The following is a 20,693-nucleotide window of genomic DNA, read 5'->3' as shown; positions in this document are numbered from 1 at the left end:
CTGTTATGGATGTATAAGAACTTTATATATGGGATGGTTACTTGATGCTTTAGCTTTGAAATCCCTTATTCTGTTGGAATTGCTCTGGCAGATTATTCTCTGATTGCCTGCTTGTAGGAAATCTCCAAGATATAGATACCTGTCTTGGGACTGGCAATCTTCAGTCCTGTAACCCCAGTTTCTTAATTAGTATCTCAGCATTCTCAAAGGATATTGAAGATTTGGGATCAGGCCTCTAAAGTTTGGGGTTTGCCTGCCTTCATGATCTGTGCATATTCTGCTCAGAAATCTGGAGCCTTTCTGGATCCTAGTAGCTCCTGTTCTTCTGAGCAGGGACAGATGGAGCTACTCCAGGCCCCACTCTTTCTCTCCTTTGGAATCCCAAGACTTGGGGTGCCCCTTTTGGCATGGGCAGCATGACTGTCTTGAGCCCTGGTACTCTCTATATAAGCAGAGGCTGAATTAAGTGCACAAATGACTGAAGACTACCAAGCACAGTGAACTGTCCATCTAAACTGGATTCTCTGGCTAAGATGGTGCTCTAATTGCAAAGGACCTGAAATGCTGCAACAGGGAGCCTTTGTACTGCTGAAAACTCTGGGGTTGTCAGGGAGAGACATGCCCTTGCCCTAAGTCCTTGCTGTAAAGGGCTGAAACTCTGAGTTGATGCACTGAGGTTGGACAACTGATCACTTAAGGTTAATTACCAATTGGACAATACTCTATTAGCATATACTTGGAAAATGGCCCTTCCCACTATACTGTGCAGGTTCAATCTTTTGAGGTATACAGAGAATTGTGGGAAGGATTAGGGGATAGAGTAAGACAAGCCAGAGTCACTTTGGAGGTAGAAGAGGAAAAGAAAGGTCACAGAGATCCTTTGTCCATCCCCTTCACTTCTACTCCTAAAGACTAAGAATAAAGACCAAGGACTTTTGCTTATCCTGACTCCAGCTGATTCTGGGGCATCCAGGGTGCTAACTCGGCCTTCACATTTAGCACTCAACGTGGGGCCAAGGACCCTAATTTCACTGAAGAAGTTTGCTGGTGACCAGGAAATAGGGTGAGTATTTTAATAGACAAACAGGGAACTTACTTTAATAAGGGCTAAACTAGTAACCTTTTCTAGCTGAAATGAGGCAGATATTAGGAAAAGATTCTCCCCCATCCCCAGCCCCACCCCCACCCCACCCTGAGGAGGAGCTATAGAAAGCATGCTTAAGATGATCAAGGGACAAAGCTTAATTATAACTTGGCTGCAGATTGCTAGACTCTTGGGTACCTTAGAATGCACGTCCCCTTGGTTCTTAAAGGAAGAAGATATAGGGCCAGATAAATGGAAACTAGTAGGAGATCAATTATGTGAATACTACAATGATAAAGGTTCTCATTCAATTTCCAGGGAAACATCAGATATGGAGGATCCACAATAAGGATAACCCAGGATCTAGCAACGTCCACATTAAAAGAACGAAGGGCCTGGAACATGATATTCCGAAAGGCTAAGGAACTTGGTATGCAGCCAAGAATAACTTACCAGCAAGAATGAGCATCGTTTTCCAGGGAAGAAGATGGACATTTAACGAAATAAATGAATTCCATCTATTTTTGATGAAAAAACCAGACCTACATAAAAGGTTTGATCTTCAAATACAGAACTCAAGAGATTTCTAAAAAGGTAAAAAGAAATCTTGAGAACTATACTTCTGCCAAAAAAATATGTAAAGAACATATGTACAATTTGTCTTAGAAACTAGAGGTGGAAAGGAAATTATATCATAAAAAAGTGTAAAGTGGTGGTACTACATCTCATGAAGAGGCAAAGGTAACCTATTATATCTGAGAGAAAGAAAGGAGGGAGATGAACATAGTGTGTATCAATAGACATATTCGATTTATGGTGAAACTTCTTCCACTTCATTTAAAAGTGAAAGGGAAGGAGTAAGCTAAGGGGAAGGGAATACAGAAATTGTGAGGAAAAGGGGTAAAATAAGGGGAGGATCTTTAAGGTGGGGGAGGGATCCTAAAAAGGGAGGGCTGTGAAAAGCAAGTGGTGTTCACAAGTTTAATACTGGGTAGGGGGGTAAGAGGGAAGGAAAGGGGAAAAGCATAAGCAGGGGTTAATAGGATGGCAAGCAATATAGAATTAGTCCTTCTAACCATAAATGTGAATGGGGCAAACTGCCTCATAAAGAAGAAGCAGTTAAAAGACTGGATTAAAAGTCAGAATCCTACTATATGTTGTTTATAGGAAACACACCTGAAACAGGGTGAGACATTCAAACTAAAAGTAAAAGGGTGGAGCAGAATCCATTATGCTTCAGGCAAAACCAAAAAAGCAGGAGTAGCCATCCTCATCTCAGATCAAGCAAAAACAAAAATTGATCTAATTAAAAGAGATAAGGAAGGGCATTATATCCTGCTAAAGGGCAGCATCAATAATGAAGCAGAATCAATATTAAACATATATGCACCAAGTGGTACAGCATCTAAATTCTTAAAAGAGAAATTAAGAGAGCTGCAAGAGGAAATAGATAGCAAAACTATAATAGTGGGAGATCTCAACCTTGCACTCTCAGAATTAGATAAATCAAACCACAAAATAAATAAGAAAGAAGCCAAAGAGGTAAATAGAATACTAGAAAAGTTTGATATGATAGATCTTTGGCGAAAGCTAAATGGAGACAGAAAGGAGTATACTTTCTTCTCAGCAGTTCATGGAACCTATACAAAAATTGATCATATACTAGGGCATAAAAACCTCAAAATCAAATGCAGTAAGGCAGAAATAGTAAATGCATCCTTTTTAGACCACAATGCAATCAAAATTACATTTAATAAAAAGCCAGGGGAAAATAGACCAAAAAATAATTGGAAACTAAATAATCTTATACTAAAGAATGATTGGGTAAAACAACAAATCATAGACATAATTAATAACTTCACCCAAGAAAATGACAATAATGAGACATCATACCAAAATGTGTGGGATACAGCCAAAGCAGTAATAAGGGGAAGTTTTATATCTCTACAAGTCTACTTGCATAAAATAGAGAAAGAGAGGGCCAACGAATTGGGCTTACAACCAAAAATGCTAGAAAAGGAACAAATTAAAAACCCCCAGACAAACACAAAACTTGAAATTCAAAAAATAAAAGGTGAGATTAATAAAATTGAAAGTAAAAAAACTATTGAATTAATTAATAAAACTAAGAGTTGGTTGTATGAAAAAACCAACAAAATAGACAAACCCTTAGTAAACCTGATTAAAAAAAGGAAAGAGAAAAAGCAAATTGTTAGTCTTGAAAATGAAAAGGGTGAACTCACCACTAATGAAGAGGAAATTAGAACAATAGTTAGGAGCTATTTTGCTCAACTTTATGCTGATAAATTTGATAACTTAAATGAAATGGAAGAATACCTCCAAAAATATAGCTTGCCCAGATTAACAGAGGAAGAAGTAAGTAGTCTAAATAGCCCCATCTCAGAAAAAGAAATAGACCAAGCTATTAACCAACTTCCTAAGAAAAAGTCCCCAGGACCAGATGGATTTACATGTGAATTCTACCAAACATTTAAAGAACAACTAACTCCAATGCTATGTAAACTATTTGAAAAAATAGGGATTGAAGGAGTCCTACCAAATTCCTTCTATGACACAGACATGGTACTTGTACCTAAACCAGGTAGATCGAAAACTGAGAAAGAAAACTATAGACCAATTTCCTTAATGAATATTGATGCTAAAATCTTAAATAAGATATTAGCAAATAGACTTCAGAAAATCATCCCCAGGATAATATACTATGACCAAGTGGGATTTATACCAGGAATGCAGGGCTAGTTTAATATTAGGAAAACTATTAGTATAATTGACCATATTAATAATCAAATTAATAAAAACCATATGATCATCTCAATAAATGCAGAAAAAGCATTTGATAAAATCCAACATCCATTCCTACTAAAAACGCTTGCGAGTATAGGAATAAATGGACTATTCCTTAAAATAATAAGGAGCATATATTTAAAACCTCCAGTAAACATCATATGTAATGGCAATAAACTAGAACCTTTCCCTATAAGATCAGGAGTGAAACAAGGTTGCCCACTATCACCATTACTTTTCAATATAGTACTAGAAACTCTAGCCTCGGCAATAAGAGCCAAGAGATTCAAGGAATTAGAGTAGGAAATGAGGAAATCAAATTATCACTTTTCACAGATGACATGATGGTATACTTAGAGAACCCCAAAGACTCTGCTAAAAAGCTATTAGAAATAATTCAGAATTTTAGCAAAGTTGCAGGATACAAAATAAATCCACATAAATCCTTAGCATTTTTATACATTACTAACACAATCCAACAGCAAGAGATACAAAGAGAAATTCCATTCAAAATAACGGTTGATAGTATAAAATATTTGGGAATATATCTACCAAAGGAGAGTCAGGAATTATATGAGCAAAATTACAAAACACTTGCCACAAAAATAAAGTCAGATTTAAATAATTGGAAAGACATTCAGTGCTCTTGGATAGGCTGAGCGAATATAATTAAGATGACAATACTCCCTAAACTAATCTATTTATTTAGTGCTATACCAATCAGACTTCCAAGAAACTATTTTAATAATCTAGAAAAAATAACAACAGAATTCATATGGAACAAGAAAAGGTGGAGAATTTCAAGGGAAGTAATGAAAAAAAAATTAAGTGAAGGTGGTCTAGCTGTACCTGATCTAGAACTGTATTATAAAGCAACAGTCACCAAAACCATTTGGTATTAGCGAAGAAATAGACTAGTTGATCAGTGGCATAGGCTAGGTTCACAGGGCAAGATAGTGAATAAAAATAGCAATCTAGTGTTTGACAAACCCAAAGATCCCACATTTTGGGATAAGAATTCATTATTTGACAAAAACTGCTGGGAAAACTGGAAATTAGTATGGCAGAAACTAGGCATGGACCCACATTTAACACCACATACTAAGATAGATCAAAATGGGTCCAAGATTTAGGCATAAAGAACGAAATCATAAATAAATTGGAGGAACATGGGATGGTTTACCTCTCAGACTTGTGGAGGAGGAAGGAGTTTGTGTCCAAGGGAGAACTAGAGACCATTACTGATCACAAAATAGAACATTTTGATTACACCAAATTAAAAAGTTTCTGCACAAACAAAACTAATGCAAACAAGATTAGAAGGGAAGTAACAAATTGGGAAAACATTTTTACAGTTAAAGGTTCTGATAAAGGCCTCATCTCCAAAATATACAGAGAATTGACTTTAATTTATAAGAAATCAAGCCATTCTCCAATTGATAAATGGTCAAAGGATATGAACAGACAATTTTCAGATGATGAAATTAAAACTATTTCCACTCATATGAAAGAGTGTTCCAAATCACTATTGATCAGAGAAATGCAAATTAAGACAACTCTGAGGTATCATTACACACCTGTCAGATTGGCTAAGATGACAGGAACAAATAACGATGAATGTTGGAGGGGCTGTGGGAAAACTGGGACACTGATGCATTGTTGGTGGAGTTGTGAAAGAATCCAACCATTCTGGAGAGCAATCTGGAATTATGCCCAAAAAGGTATCAAAATGTGCATACCCTTTGACCCAGCCATACTACTACTGGGCTTATATCCCAAGGAAATATTAAAGAAGGGAAAGGGACCTGTATGTGCCAAAATGTTTATGGCAGCCCTTTTCATAGTGGCTAGAAGCTAGAAGATGAATGGATATCCATCAACTGGAGAATGGTTGGGTAAATTATGGTATATGAATGTTATGGAACATTATTGTTCTGTAAGAAATGACCAACAGGAGAAATACAGAGAGGCTTGGAGAGACTTACATCAACTGATGCGAAGTGAAACGAGCAGAACCAGAAGATCATTATACACTTCAACAATGATACTGTACGAGGATGTATGCTGATGGAAGTGGATATCTTCAACATAGAGAAGAGCTAATCCAATTCCAATTAATCAATGATGGACAGAATCAGCTACATCCAGAAAAGGAATACTGGGAAATGAGTGTAAACTGTTATTTTTACCTTCTGAATCCAATTCTTCCTGTGCAACAAGAAATTCGGTTCTACACACATATATTGTATCTAGAATATATTGTAATATATTTAACATGTATAAGACTGCCTGCCATCTGGGGGAGGGGGTTGGGGGAGGAAGGGAAAAAATCTGAACAGAAGTTAAGCGCAAGAGATAATGTTGTAAAAAATTACCCATGCATATGTACTGTCAAAAAAAAAAGTTATAATTATAAAATAAAATAAAAATTAAATTAAAAAAAATTTCCAAGGAAACATTCTATAAATACAACATAATACAATTAACCTTAAAGAATCCTGCAAGTTATAGAAAAAAGAAAAGTTTTAAGAACACCCATATGAGGAAGTATAAGGAAAAAGAGGAAGACAAAGAAAGAATTAATAGCAATATCACCAGAGGGCATGAGGAATTAAGTGAACTTGAAGGGTGTGGTGATTCTCCCTCTCACAACTCCACCCATACCAGAGCAGGTCCTTGACATGCCCCCATCAACTCCACCTTCCAGGTTGGAGGGATGAGGAGTAGTGGGAGGGGCAGTGATACCACCAGCACTTTCCACACAGCAATCACCCCCTCCTATGACTAGATTGAAAAAGGCACTACTTAAAGCCACAGAAGAAGGGCAGGATTTAGCTGATTTGAAAATAGGAATATAGCCTGTGATTTAACAGTTTAATTCTTCAGTTCAAGAAAGTAGAAGATACACTCTTTTTGATTTATAAATCCTCAAAGTCAGCTTAGGTTAAGATGTTATCATAGAATTTGGCTTATGAAGTCGTAACCCCTAAGGACTGGAAATCTATAGCAAGGACATGCTTAGAACCTGGACAAAACTTGTGGCTTTCTGAATATAGTGAGCTCTGTAGGTTAGCCCAACAAAATAGTCAAAGTAGAGTTAATACTCCAATCACCTATGATCAACTAACAGGCGTAGGTTCTTATGCAGACATTTCAGCACAGATTAATTATCCCTTAGCAGCATATGAGCAAATTGCTGCTGCTGCTATCAAAGCATGCACTTTTATCCCCAGTAAAAACCACAAGGGAGAGGCCTTCACAAAAATTGCACAAGGATCAAATGAACCCTTTGCTGATTTTATGGGACATTTGCCGATAGCTGTCCTATGGACTAATGGTGAAAATACAGTAACAGACATTTTGATAAGGCAACTTGCTAAATAAAATGGTAATAAGGTTTGTAGAAGGATTATACTAGGACTACATAAAGATGCTTCTTTAGAGGAGATCACAAAACGCTGTGCCACAGTGGGCACAAATACATTTTATAGCCAGGCTATGATGCAGACTTCCCAAGATCTGAACATAGGAAGACAGGGTCCCTTTTGGCAAGGGACTTCCAGAAAGACTCGTCAATGCTTTCAATATGGTAAAGTAGGGTATCTGAAAGCTCAATGTTGGCATAAAGACAGAGTGAGAAAATAGGGTGGAAACAAGACCCAATAGCCCTTGTCCAAAATGCAACAGGGGCTTCCATTGGGCCATCAGAATGTAGACTGATTCAGGGAAATGGGATGAGGGGCTCAGCCCCAAGGCCCAAGGCAAAAAATAGTTGGGGCATGATGGCAGCTGATGCTACACCCAGAGAGTAACTAGAAGTTCAGTCCCCAGACATGACCAATCATCCAGGAAGCAATCTGATGGGAGAAAGGGATTATACAATCAGCCAGGAAGCAAGCTGATGGGAGAAAGGGATTACAATGGGGGAGATCAGAGTTGTATGCAGCTGGGACAACTGAGATACTCCCTGGAGAGGTGAAATCTGTTCCTCTCTAGCCTATGGATCTCTTGCCTTCAGGCATAGTAGGCTTAACCATTTCACCCCCTGAGAGTACTTACAAAACAGGGTCCATCCTTACACTGATATAGGAAACTGGGGAATGTGTAGATAACATTCCAGTCACTAATACAGGTAGACGATGTGTGACTTATCAACAGGAGAAGTAGTAGCATCAGGTTTATTGATACAGACTCCTAATAAGCAATCTGGTGATAATTGCCCAGATTCTGACTCCAAGCAACAAAATCCAGGAATATTTCTGATTGCTGCAGTTACAGCTGACTATCCTATGCTCACTATCTATATAAATGGCATACCATTAGAAGGATTGGTAGGTACTGGTGCAGATCGCACAGTCATTAAAGGTGCCAACTGGCCCAGTCACTGGCCAAAGATTAAGGCAGACACCTACATGTCTGGCATAGAAGGATCAATAGCAGCTGAAATTAGTGCTATCCATTTGAGATGAATATTGAAGGTGAGACAGGAGTTTTTACTCCTTGTATAGTTGGAAAAATCCCCATCAATCTGTGGGGAAGAGACATTTGACAACAATTAGGATTAAAAATGACTTCATTTTTTTAGGCGGGGCTGCTTTTGGGTCTGTCAACACTTTCACCTGTTCGTATCCAATGGAAAACTGATACAGTGGCCTTTAGGTAGCGATAAAATACAGGCCTTATTACATATAGTACAGAATCAATTTAATCAAGGACACTTACAACCTTCTCTAAGTCCTTGGAATTCCCCAGGATTTGTTGTAAGAAAGAAATCTGCAAAATGGAGGATGTTGACTATTTAAGAAAGGTAAATGAACAAATGGAAACTATGAGAACTCTTCAGCCTGGACTTCTATTTCCTACTCAATTGCCTAGAGAATGGCCTCTTTGGATTATATACATTAAGGATTGTTTCTATTCTATCCCTCTAGGTAAGGAAGCTATGAAAAGATTTGCCTTTTCAGTGCCCAGCGTTAACTTAGCTGAGCCTTATAAAAGATATGAATGGAAAATTTTGCCATAGGGAATGAAAAACAGCCCTACTATGTGTCAAATATATGTTGCTGCTGCTTTTACTCCAGTAAGAAAAGCATTTCCAAAAGTAATGTTATTGCATTACATGGATGATATATTGGGATGTGCACCTGAGGAACAAGTGATAGAAGTATGTCTACAAAAGAACATGGAAACAATAAGGAACTACAAATTGCAGATAGCTCCAGAAAAAATTCAAGGACATGTTCCTTTTCAATATTTAGGATATGAAGTATACCCTAAGGTGCTTATAATACAAAAACTTTCCTTAAGAACAGAGAAGCTAAATACCTTAAATGACTTTCAGAAATTGAGAGCCAATGGATGTGTCCAGTGTTAGGTTTGACTACCTATCAATTACAACCATTATATGACATTTTAAAGGGAGACAGTGCTTTAAACTCACCATACCAGCTTACAAAAGAAGCTCAAGAGGCTTTGAGAGAAGTTGAACTGGCTTTATCCAATATGGTTGAAAGAGTCACTGAAAAACCCTTGGGAATATCATTTTTGCTGCACAAGAGGCATCCACAGCAGTCCTTCATCAAGGAGATAGCACAACCAGAACAAAGCCTTACTCCTTACCCAGTGCTTGTGGCTAGAATTTTACGAAAAGCCATTAAGTGAGCAGTACAATTATTTGGGATGAAACCTGACAAGATATCCACCTTTTATACTAATGTACAAATTAATGTATGCTGTGAAACCATCCCAGAGTGGCAAATTTTATTAGCCACAGCTCCAAATTTTATACATGGGTCTCCATTAAAGATAACCAGATTATTACCTAATTGGCATTGGGTTCTTGAAAAAAAGGTATCTAAAGCTCCTCTTAAAGGACTATCTTTACAGATGCTTCCAAACATATTATTTGTACTTTATACTCTCGTGACTTATCTTTAAAGAGAGTAGTCAGAATTCCTTTTCAGTCCACTCAGCAGAATGAATTGTATGCAATCATTCTAGCTTTTACTTATTATCCAGGAGATATAAATATAATATCTGATTCAGCCTCTTCAGTAGGTGTGGTACAATGAATTGCCACAGCCGAAATAAAATTTGTAACCTCTAATATATATCAGCTTATTAAGGAACTTCAAGAGCCAAGTGAGAAAGCATCCAGGTAAGATTTATATCTTACATGTCCACTCTCATAGTGGACTTCCAGATCCTATTTTTGATGGTAATTCAAAGGCAGATAGCCTTCTAACTATGTTGGCCAATACTCCTTTATTTCAAGAAGCCCAAGAATCTCATTTGAAATATCATCAGGCTGCTCGAGTTTTACGTTTACAATTTGGGATAACAAGAGAGGAAGCTAGGAGCATAGTAAAAGCCTGTACAGCTTGCATTCCTTTCCACACTCCTACACTCCCTCCAGGAAAGAATCCTTGTGGTTTGAGACTCAATGAAATTTGGCAAATGGATGTGACCCATTATAAATCTTTTGGTCTTCCTTTATCCATGTTGTGGTAGACTTTTTTTCAGAATTCACTTTTGCAATACCAGCAGCAGAAGAGACAGCCCGAGTGGTCACTGAATTCCTTATACAAGTGTTTGCAATGGTGGGTGTGCCACCAGCAATAAAAACAGACAATGAACCTGCATATACTTCTAAACATTTTGCACACTTTTGTGCACAGTATAAGATTTTACATACCACTGGCATACCTTTTAATCCTCAAGGACAGGCAATAGTAGAGAGGAAAAAATAAAAGAAAGAGGGAGCCACAGGTGACCCTAGAGAACTTCTAAATCTAACCCTTTATACTATTAACTTCTGGATTTTTGACCAAGATGCACTGGCTCCAGCAGACAGGTTTTATAACCCACTGGAAAGGCAGGTAGCTCCACTATCTTTAGATAATCGCCAGGTGATGTGGAGAGACCCAGAAGGTGGTGAATGAAAGGGACCAGATAGGTTAATTGCTTGGGGTGAAGGTTTGCTTGTACATCCACAGATGGAGAGGCAATCAGATGGGTGCCAATGAGCCATATTTGCCTTGTCCATCAGATAGAGATGGACCAGATCCTTGAAATGAAGGAGAAGACCCAAGAAACATTGGGTGGTTCCGTTGCTGACTCTGCATGGCAATTATAGTGTTCTGACTCATGGATATCAAAAATTGTTGGACTTCAAAACCCTCAGGAATCATTGGAATCCCTGAGACATGGTAAGATTGTTGTAGGACTTCAAAACCCTCAGAAATCATTGGATTCTCTGAGACATAATAAGATTGTTGTAGGACTTGAAAACCATCAGGAATCATTGGATTCCCTAACACATAAAAAGACTGTTACAGGACTTCAAAAACCTGCAGGGATCATAGGATTCCCTGACACGGGAAGTAATGGAGAATAGATTAGTTTTGGACTATCTCTTGGCTGCTGAAGAAGGAATATGTGTGACTGTTATTTATATACCCTCCTTATAGGACTTCTGGAAATCTTTTACACCACCTTGTTGATTTATATTGTTTGTTATATCACTACTTGTATGTATAATTCATGTTTGTTACACCATATTGAGCCTGCATTGGTGTGGGCAGAGTCATTACTAATAGCTTGGCAGTATTGCTATGTGCTTGTGTAATACCTACCATACTGATGGGCTTGTGTATACCTGTTTCCAATTAAGACCCTTCAGCTCAGCACCCTGCTAGCAATCCCTACTTCCCTTTGGTGCTTTTCATTTCCCTTCCTGAGATGTCAGGGAGGGCGTGATCACCTCTTTTTTGGGGTTCTCACCTCCCTGAGAAGTCAGGGATGGTATGACCACCTGTGTTCTAAAACAACAGAAAGTGGGAGATGTGAAGGGCTGAAACTTTGAGTTGTTGCACTGAGGTCGGACAACCAACACTTAAGGCTAATTATTGATTGGACACTACTTAATAGAGCATATGCTTGGAAAATGGCCCTTCCCACTATACTGCGCTGGTTCAATCTTTTGGTATATACAGAGAATTGTGGGAAGGATTTTGGGGTAGAGTAAAACAAGCCAGAGTCACTTTGGAGATAGAGGAGGAAAAGGAAGGCCATAGAGATCCTGTGTCCATTCCAATTCACTTCTGTCCCTAAAGATCAAGAATAAAGACCAAGGACTTTTGCTTATCCTGACTCTGGCTGATTCTGGGGCATCCAGAGTGCTAACTCAGCCTTCACACCTTGCATTTTCTAGTTTTATTTTGATTTATTTGCTTCACATTGGTTTGGTCAAAATTATGGTGCTGAGACCCCCCAGGTATCTAGGGGGAGGTAATTTAATAATTCAGATATTCAGAAGGAGAGTGTATAATGTTGTGCCTCAGTTTTCCTAGATTGTCATCTTTATCTTTGTATTTTTATGTATGCCAAATGCCAATCTGTTCTGTGATAACTGTTTCCAAGACAGTTGGTGGAAGCAACTTTTATGGTATGGACTTATTGCAATCAGTGGTATTATCCTGTTGCCGCTATGTTTGCCTTGTATGGTTACATTAATAACCAGAATAGTTCAATAGTTCCTGTCAAAGATACTCCATACAGAGGATGCTATTAAAATCATGATTCTTCATAAAGAAGGTTGGAATATAGTAGAGAGAGATGATCAGCTTGATAAACAATGTGTAGATATGTTGGCTGATTTTGAACAGTTTGTAAGTTCTTCACAGAAATATGATAAACATCATTTACAAATTTAGGGAAGGTTGAGCAAGATAGAAAAATGAAGAACTTAAAAGATTAAGTATTGTATGAATTCCCCTGCCTCCCCTTTTTGTTTCTTATTGTTATTTCCCTGTGTTGGGCATAAGTATAAAATATGCAGACATATTTACTTGACATTAGTCAGTGACATTTATCAGTATTTGACATTTATCGATATTTAGTCTATTAGCTTGACCAGTGTCAGCTTGATTATCTAAAGCTATATGCCAAAGATTCAGTTTCCTAGAAATCAGCTGATTTTGGGGAAACTGAAATCTTTTCAGGTAGCAACATCCAATTAGATGGCCCCATACCTCTCAATGCTTTCTAATTTGTGATGTAATCTTCTGTAACAAAATCTATAAAAGCTTCGTGTATTCATTGATTCTTCAGCTCTTCTGCTGTGAGTACTTTTCATTTCCCTTTTTTGCTCATGGCTGGACCACCCACTTCTCATGAGATTCTACAATAAATAATTTTCTGCTTTCCACTTTGAGTGATCTCTGAACAATTAATTAATTAATTAAATTATCAAGGAAAATGGTGAAAAGGTCTGGAAATACTATTTCTGCTTTGTTTTTACCTTCTTTTCACCATTTTCCTTGATATTTTAGAACTTTTGTTTTTTTTTCAATGAATTCTTATTTTATCAAATTCTCTTGATAATTTGATTGATATATTAAACATGTTTATTATATTGGCATTTGTAGATATGGATACAGAATACTCTTTCAGTCATTTAAATTATTCTTAATGAGTACTTTGTAATTGAAGCTATGTAACTCTTTTGTGTACATAAGTAGCTCAGTCTCCAGACACTTTATGAAATTTTTAATTTGGTATGATATATCTCTATTTTTGATTCATGGATTTTGTGATTTTTATATATATATATAAAGGGTTTGCTTTGTAGCTTTCAATTTTCCTGAAGATATTGTCTTGATTAGTCTTGCTGATTTCCTAGGACTTTCCAAGTAGATCATCATATCATCTGCAAATAGAGTAGTTTCATTTACCTTTATGTCTTTAATTTCTCTCTCTCATTGCTAGACTTTCGAGAATTCTATCAAATAATAGTGAGGATAGTGGGCATCCTTGCTTTAGACTTGTATTTATTGGAAATGGTTTTCATGGATTATCATTGCATATGATACTTGCTTTTGGTTTGAAAAAAGTCTTATTTTATTTTATTTTTTAAGATGACGTACTTTGCTAAAGACTTTCTGCAGCTATTGAGATAATTATGTGATTTTTGGAAGCTTAAGTTTTCAATATGATATTGACCGTTTTCCTAATGTTGAACCATTTTTGAATTCCTTATTCAACTTGTAAATCCAACTTATTCATATGAATGAATTCTTTGATAAATTGCTGGGGTTTGTTTGGCAGGATTTTGTTTAAAATTTTTGCATTGGTCTATAGTTTTCCTTTTGTGTTTTATCATTACCTTGTTTAGGTTTAGGACTATATTTTGTTTCAGAAAGGATGCTTGTGGTGTGCTTTTTCAATTTTTAAGAATAATTTATGAAGTATGGGTACTAATTGTTCTTTAAAAGTATGATAAAATCTGTTAGGATCAGGAGTTTCTTTGGTATTTCCTTTATACCTAATTCAGTTTCCCTTTCTGAGATTAGATTGCTTAAAATCTGTATGTAATTATTTTACATTTTTGAAGAATTCCTCTATTTCTTTTGTATTCTACGTTTTGTTAGCATATAATGGAAAACATTCTAGTTATTCTTTATATTTCTCCTGAGTTTTGATTTTACTTTGGTAATCTGCTATTGGTTTTGCTTACTCTCCCTCTTTTTAAAAATCAGATTAGCTAAAGTTTTGTCATTCTTCAGTTTTAAGTTTTACTGATAATTTCTAGAATTTTTTTTTTTTTGGTTTCCAGTTTATTTTTGTTCTAATTTTTAGTATCTCCTCTTTTGTGCTTATTTTAGATTTGTATATTTGTTGGTTTTCTAAATTTCAAAAATATATATTCAGTTCATTAATCTATTCTATTTTATGAATGCTTATTTGTGGGAACATTATTTTTCCCTAAGGACTGCTTTAGTTATACTTCAGAAATTTTAGCATATTAGTTCATCATAATTTTCTTTCATATAATTATTTTTAGGTTTTGTTCTTTTATCTAATCATTATTGATTTCATTGTTAAAATTTCCATTTGAATTTGTGTTTTTTATTTGTAGTCTCTGAACCAATAACTACTGTTTTTATATTAGTGTCTTTAAAGGATATATGAGCTATTTCTACCCCTCTTCTTTTTAACCTTTTGTTTGTATTATTTCTGAGGACTAATTTATGGTCAATTTTCCATATGGTGCTAAGAAGTATATTTTTTGCATAATCATTTACAAGACATCATATGTCTTTTTAAAAAATTATAACTTTCTATTGACAGTATATATGCATGGGTAATTTTTTACAACATTATCCCTTGCACTCATTTCTGTTCCAATTTTTCACTTCCCTACACCCCTCCCCTAGATGCAGGCAGTCTTATACATGTTAAATATGTTATAGTATATCCTAGATATCCTAGATATAATATATGTGTGGAGAACTGAACAGTTCTCTTGTTGCACAGAAAGAATTGGATTCAGAAAAATTACCTAAGAAAGACAAAAACATCATATGTCTTTTAGCTCTGTTTTCTTTAGCAATTTGTGTTATATTTGTTAGACTAATTCAAAACACAGGGGGACATTGAAGACTGTCACAACTGTGTTACTTGTAGTTCAGTAAATATTTCCTTAATTACTGACATTGCTTTGTTCTTTATGTTTCCTTTCAACATAATGTGATTTCCTTATTTATCCTTTTTCAATTTTTGAATAGTTGTTTTACTTTGACAAATATTATGATTACATTGGATTTTCTTTGCACAATGATTTTTCCCATCCTCTCAGTTTTATTTTGTGTATGTATTTGTTTTTTTAAAAACATATTCTAAGCAATAGATTGTGGAGTTTTCTTTGTTTTGTTATATGATTTGGCTTTTTCATTTTATTGTTTAATCTATTCATATTTAAATTTGTGAAGGGAAGGGAATAAGCATTTGTGTATTACTTTGGAATATACCCTGTGCTAAGAGCTTTTTACATATATTATTTCTTTGATTCTCACAGCAATTATATAAATGCTTTTATTATCCCTATTTTGTGTTTGAGGAAATGGAAACAGAAATTACATAACTTGTCCAAATCACATGGCTAAGGAGTGTCTGAGCTAAAATTTGAACTGGGTTCTTCCTTATTCCAAGCCCTTTATCTATGTATACTATTTCTCTCATGATATCTCAGATTTATATTTAAAACTAGGGTTAGGAAAGTTAGACTTATATTTTCCTCCATTTGACTCTAGTATTTTTTCATCTCTTTTAGTTACTTTTAGCTTCATTCACAGAAAAATACCAATTCCAGAACTTGACAGAGAAGGCACTCACCCATTGTATGACTGCCTCCTGACTTTGTGCTATTACTGTCCTTTGTAAAAGGCTGAAACTGAGCAGATGCACTTAACTGATAACTGAGCACCTAAAGCTAATTACCGATTGAACAATACTCTATTAACATATGCTTGGAGGATGATCCTGCCCAACTATTCTGTGCTAGCTGGATCTGTGGGTGGAGACAGAGAAGTGTGAGAGAGATCAGAGGGTGGAATAGTACAAGCTGCATCATTCTTTGGCTGTGGAGAGTGGGGAAGGAGGTATGGAGATTCCTGTATCTATTCCCCTGATGGTGACCCCAAAAGACCAAGAAAAAAGACTTTTGTTTATCCTGATTCTGGCTGACTCTTAAGGTATCCAGGGTATCCACATGGACATTACAGTCCTTGGCTGCTGCATTTGTTCATCCCTTTTGTATTTCTGTTGTCTGGGTATTTAAGGGGCAAATCATCTCTTCAGGTCTATTTTTTTATTATAATAACATTTCAAATATTATTGAATATCTACTTTCTTAATTATTTTTAAGCTCAGGTTTGTAGGTTTGCATCCTCAACTCCATTGCTTTTTTGGAACCCATTATTCCATTCCTTCCTTGTGTTATTCTAAGTTCTTTTACTTTTTTATTTGAAGGCATTTCTCTGGATCACTGGTAGATTTTGTTTCTGATTTGAATTGTTAAAATTTAATATCTATATTTGCTTAAGTTTGTGGCTTTTCATTTGATACCTCTTTTTGAGTTCAGAATTTTTTTTTTTTTTTTTTTTTTTTTGCCATTTCCTTCTTTAGCTCATTTTTACAAATGAGGAAACTGAAGAAAATAGGGTTAAGGGACTTGCTGAGACATACACAACTAGTGTTTGAAGTCAGATTTGAACTCGGGCTTTTCTGACTTCAGACTTGGCATTCTATCTACTGTGTCATCTAGTTGCCTTATGTATGTGTATATACATATAATGTATATGCTTATACAATACACAAAAGTATAATTTTATATTATTATATTCATATTTCACAGGACATATTTATATAGGTGTGCATATCTATATATGTATAAGAGACCCAATGTGGGTAGTAATTCCTATAGAAGGAAAACAAATGAGTTTGCTAGAAAAATAATTCTCCCAACATTCTATTGAGTCATATTACCGCATATTCTTTGATTAACTATCATTTGGGGAATGACTTATATCCTTATATATTTTGCTAAGAATTCTATATATTTGAGAAATTGGTCTTTATTAAGAAATTTTGCATAAAAATCTTTTCACATTTATGATTATTGTGTATTTTTCTTCATCCTGTTTCCCCCCATGTATCTGAATCTTTTTTCACCCAGTCCATCCTCAAAAGTATTTTGCTTCTGACTACTATCTTCCTCTATCTTTCTTTCTATTAGTCCCACCTCTCTCCTCCATCTGTCTCCCCCTTCTATCAATCTTTCTCTCTCTCTTCCTGTAAGGTAACATAGATTTCTATATGCAGCTGAGCATGCATGTTATTCCCTTTTAGCCAATAAGGTTTAAGTGATCTTCCATCTCTCCTATCTTCCCCTTCACTGTAAAAACTCTTTATGTGAGCTAATTTGTCCTATTCCATCTCTCCCTTTCTTCTCCCCTTGTGTTCCTCTTTCTCTTCCCTTAATTTAATTTTTTTTTGTATATCATTCCATCATATCCATGTCTTCTGTCTATATATACTTCTTCCAATTGGTTTAATCATGAGTGTTTTTAGGAATTACAAATATAATAGAAATGTAAATTGTTCACAATTTTAAAATGTAAACAGTTTAACCTTATTGGATCCTTTCTGATTTCTCTTTCCTAATGACCTTTTTATGATTTTCTTGAATTTTGAATTTTAAATTCCTTTTGGAGCTCCTCCAGGAAATTTTTTGGGTCTGAGACCAAGTTATAGTTTCCTTTGAGTCTTGGGATGTAGCAATTTTGACTCTGTTGCTTTCTTCTGAGTTTGTGTTTTGAACTTCCTTGTCATGCTATAATTTTCTAGTCAGTTTTTTTGTTTTTTCATTTTCCAGCTTATTTGTTGATTTTTAACTTTATGTTAAAATGTTAAAGTGGGTTCTGCTCCTAAGATGGAAGGGGCATTGTCTGCTTTTTCCCCACCATATTTGGCTCTACCTTTTGATAAGAGCTATTAAAAAAAAACCCAATATAATTACCCCACAAAATTCTAATCTATACCAGCCAAAGACAATTCATTCTCAGTTATTGAGATTTAAGGAGATATTTTCATTCCTTTTAAACCAGATGCCAATGGGCATTTCTATACCTTAGGACAAAGACACAATCAAAATTGAAAAACAGAGTCTTGCCTCCTTATAGACACATCAAGTCATTAGGTTCCCCAAGCAAACAAACAAACAGGTTCTCAGAATATAAAAATAATAGGAAAAAAGCAGAAGGAAATCTATTAGGAAGACTAATGTAACAAATATGTCTGCCTGTAATATATATGGGAAAATATGTTCCAAATTCCAAATAACCTTTTTTCTTTCTTTTCCTCTCTTCTTTTTTCCCCATTTTCCTTGTCTGTTCCATTTCTTTCTTTCTCTCTGACCCCATATCAACAAGCATTTATGAAGTGTCCACCATCTACTAGGCCCTGTGCTAAATGCTGAGTAGCACAAATACAAAACAATCACTGCTTTCAAGGAGCTCACAATGCTATAGAAGAAATGATATGCAAACAACTTGAACAAATAAGATATATTCAGCATAAATTGGAAATAATCTTGGAAGGCATATATTAAGATTAAAAAGGTCCAGGAAAAAATTCTTGAAGATTGGCTGAGACTTGAAAGAAACCAGAGAAGCAAGGAGGTAAGAGACCAAGAGCATGGGGAACTGCCAATTAGAATTCATGGATGAATTGTCTTGTTCAAGGAACAGATAGAAGACTAGTATTTTGAAGTTTGAATTGTAGAATATATGGGGGAAGTAAGCTATTAGAAGACTGAAAAGATAGAAAATGGTTGGCTTATAAAAGGCTTTAGAAGAAAAAATAATTTTCTATTTGTTCCTGAAAGTCTTAGGGAGCCACTGGAATATACTGAAGATGATGTGGTATTTGTAATATAGTTAGATTTGCATGTTTAAAAGATCAGTTTGACAGCTGAGTGGAGTTTGGACTGGAGCAGGTAGTTTTGAGACAGGGAGTCTAGCCAGAAGGCTATTGCAATAGTCCATGTGTGAGAATATAAGGGCCTTCATAGAGTAGTGTTAGAGGAGAGAAGAGGGCATATAATAAGATGTTATAAAGGCAGAACTGCTAGGATTTAGCATCTAATTGGATAACACCTAGTCTGGGTGATTTGAGAGGAAGGTGGTACCATCAACAGAAATAAAGAAATTAAGAAGAGATAAAGTTTTTGCAGGAAAGAAAGTTCAGTTTTGGACATATTGAATTTAAGATGTCCAAGAGACATGTCTTAAGATCCAGTTTGAAATATACAGTAATTAACTGGCAATCAAGAGTGATTTAGGGGCTATACAAATAGATCTTGGAATCATCTCCATATGAAAAAGATAACTGAAATTATAAAAGCTGATGAGATTGCCAGGTTGAATAGTATAGAAAGAAAAGAAAAGATCTAGAACAAGGGGAAACTTAGGGAGTGAAACATAGGGGAAGATTCAGCAAAGGAGACTGAGAAGGAGCAATCACACAGGTGATAGAACCAGGGAAAATAGTGTGACAAAAATCTAAAGAGAAGACAATATCAAGGAGAGGATGACTAACAATGTAAAAGGCTGCAGAGAAGTCAAGAAGGCTGAGAATTAGGAAAAGCCATTAGATTTGGTTTAAGTGAGAGATCATTGGGGAAAGTAGATTTAGGTGAATAATGCAGACTCTGAAGAGTAAGAAGAAATGAGATGGAGGCACTGATTGTAAGTGGTCTTCTCAAAGAGGTTAGTCATAAAAGGGAAAAGAGATATTAAGCAATATGGATAGAAGGACCTACTGAGGGTTTTTTGAGCAGGGAGGGAGATATGAAAATGTTTCTACATAGTAGAAAAACAGACAGTAAACAGGTTATTATTGAAGATAAAGTGAGAGAGTGAAAATGATAGAAGGACAATCTGCTGGATCAAATAGGATGTAGAAAAACAGAGATAGAAATATAAAGGTTCTACACATTCCTAGGAAGAACAAAAAATCTAATATGTCCCAGAACAATAGAAAGACTAATAGAGATCCAACAGTGGTTGAGAATAGGGTCATTTTGGTGGCCTGGAGAGGAGGTGAATACCCAACAAGATAAAACATTGTAGCCAGAAATTACTACTATAGTAATAGTAATTTTTTTTTTTACTCATTTGCTATTGTTATCATTAATAATAAATGAAAGAAAAGATAGCTTTCTGTAGCAAAAGTTTAATTCCCCAAATGATAAGAAAAGATTATTTTTCAATCTTTTTCATTCATAGAGCATCTCTAACAGGTTTTAGTTTCATGAGTTTCAAAAATTCAGTTTTTAGCACTATGTTACCTCCACCAGACTTTAATATAATCTGAATGGAGTGATACAGGTAGTTAAGTTTTGATGAGGGTTCAATATTTGACTATATATGTGAGTAAACCAGAATGAGAATATGACTTATGA

At 35.6% G+C, this 20,693-nt stretch overlaps 1 protein-coding gene across 6 annotated transcripts in view; it reads right to left on the bottom strand.

The window, feature by feature from the left end:
* Nucleotides 1-20,693, bottom strand: part of LCA5L (lebercilin LCA5 like) — a 79,676-nt gene that overhangs the window by 45,805 nt on the left and 13,178 nt on the right. The window lies entirely within an intron of this gene.

Source organism: Sminthopsis crassicaudata, chromosome 3 (genome assembly GCF_048593235.1).
Source record: "Sminthopsis crassicaudata isolate SCR6 chromosome 3, ASM4859323v1, whole genome shotgun sequence".
NCBI classification, from domain to species: Eukaryota; Metazoa; Chordata; class Mammalia; order Dasyuromorphia; family Dasyuridae; genus Sminthopsis; species Sminthopsis crassicaudata.
This window is presented reverse-complemented; position numbering and strand designations above follow the sequence as displayed.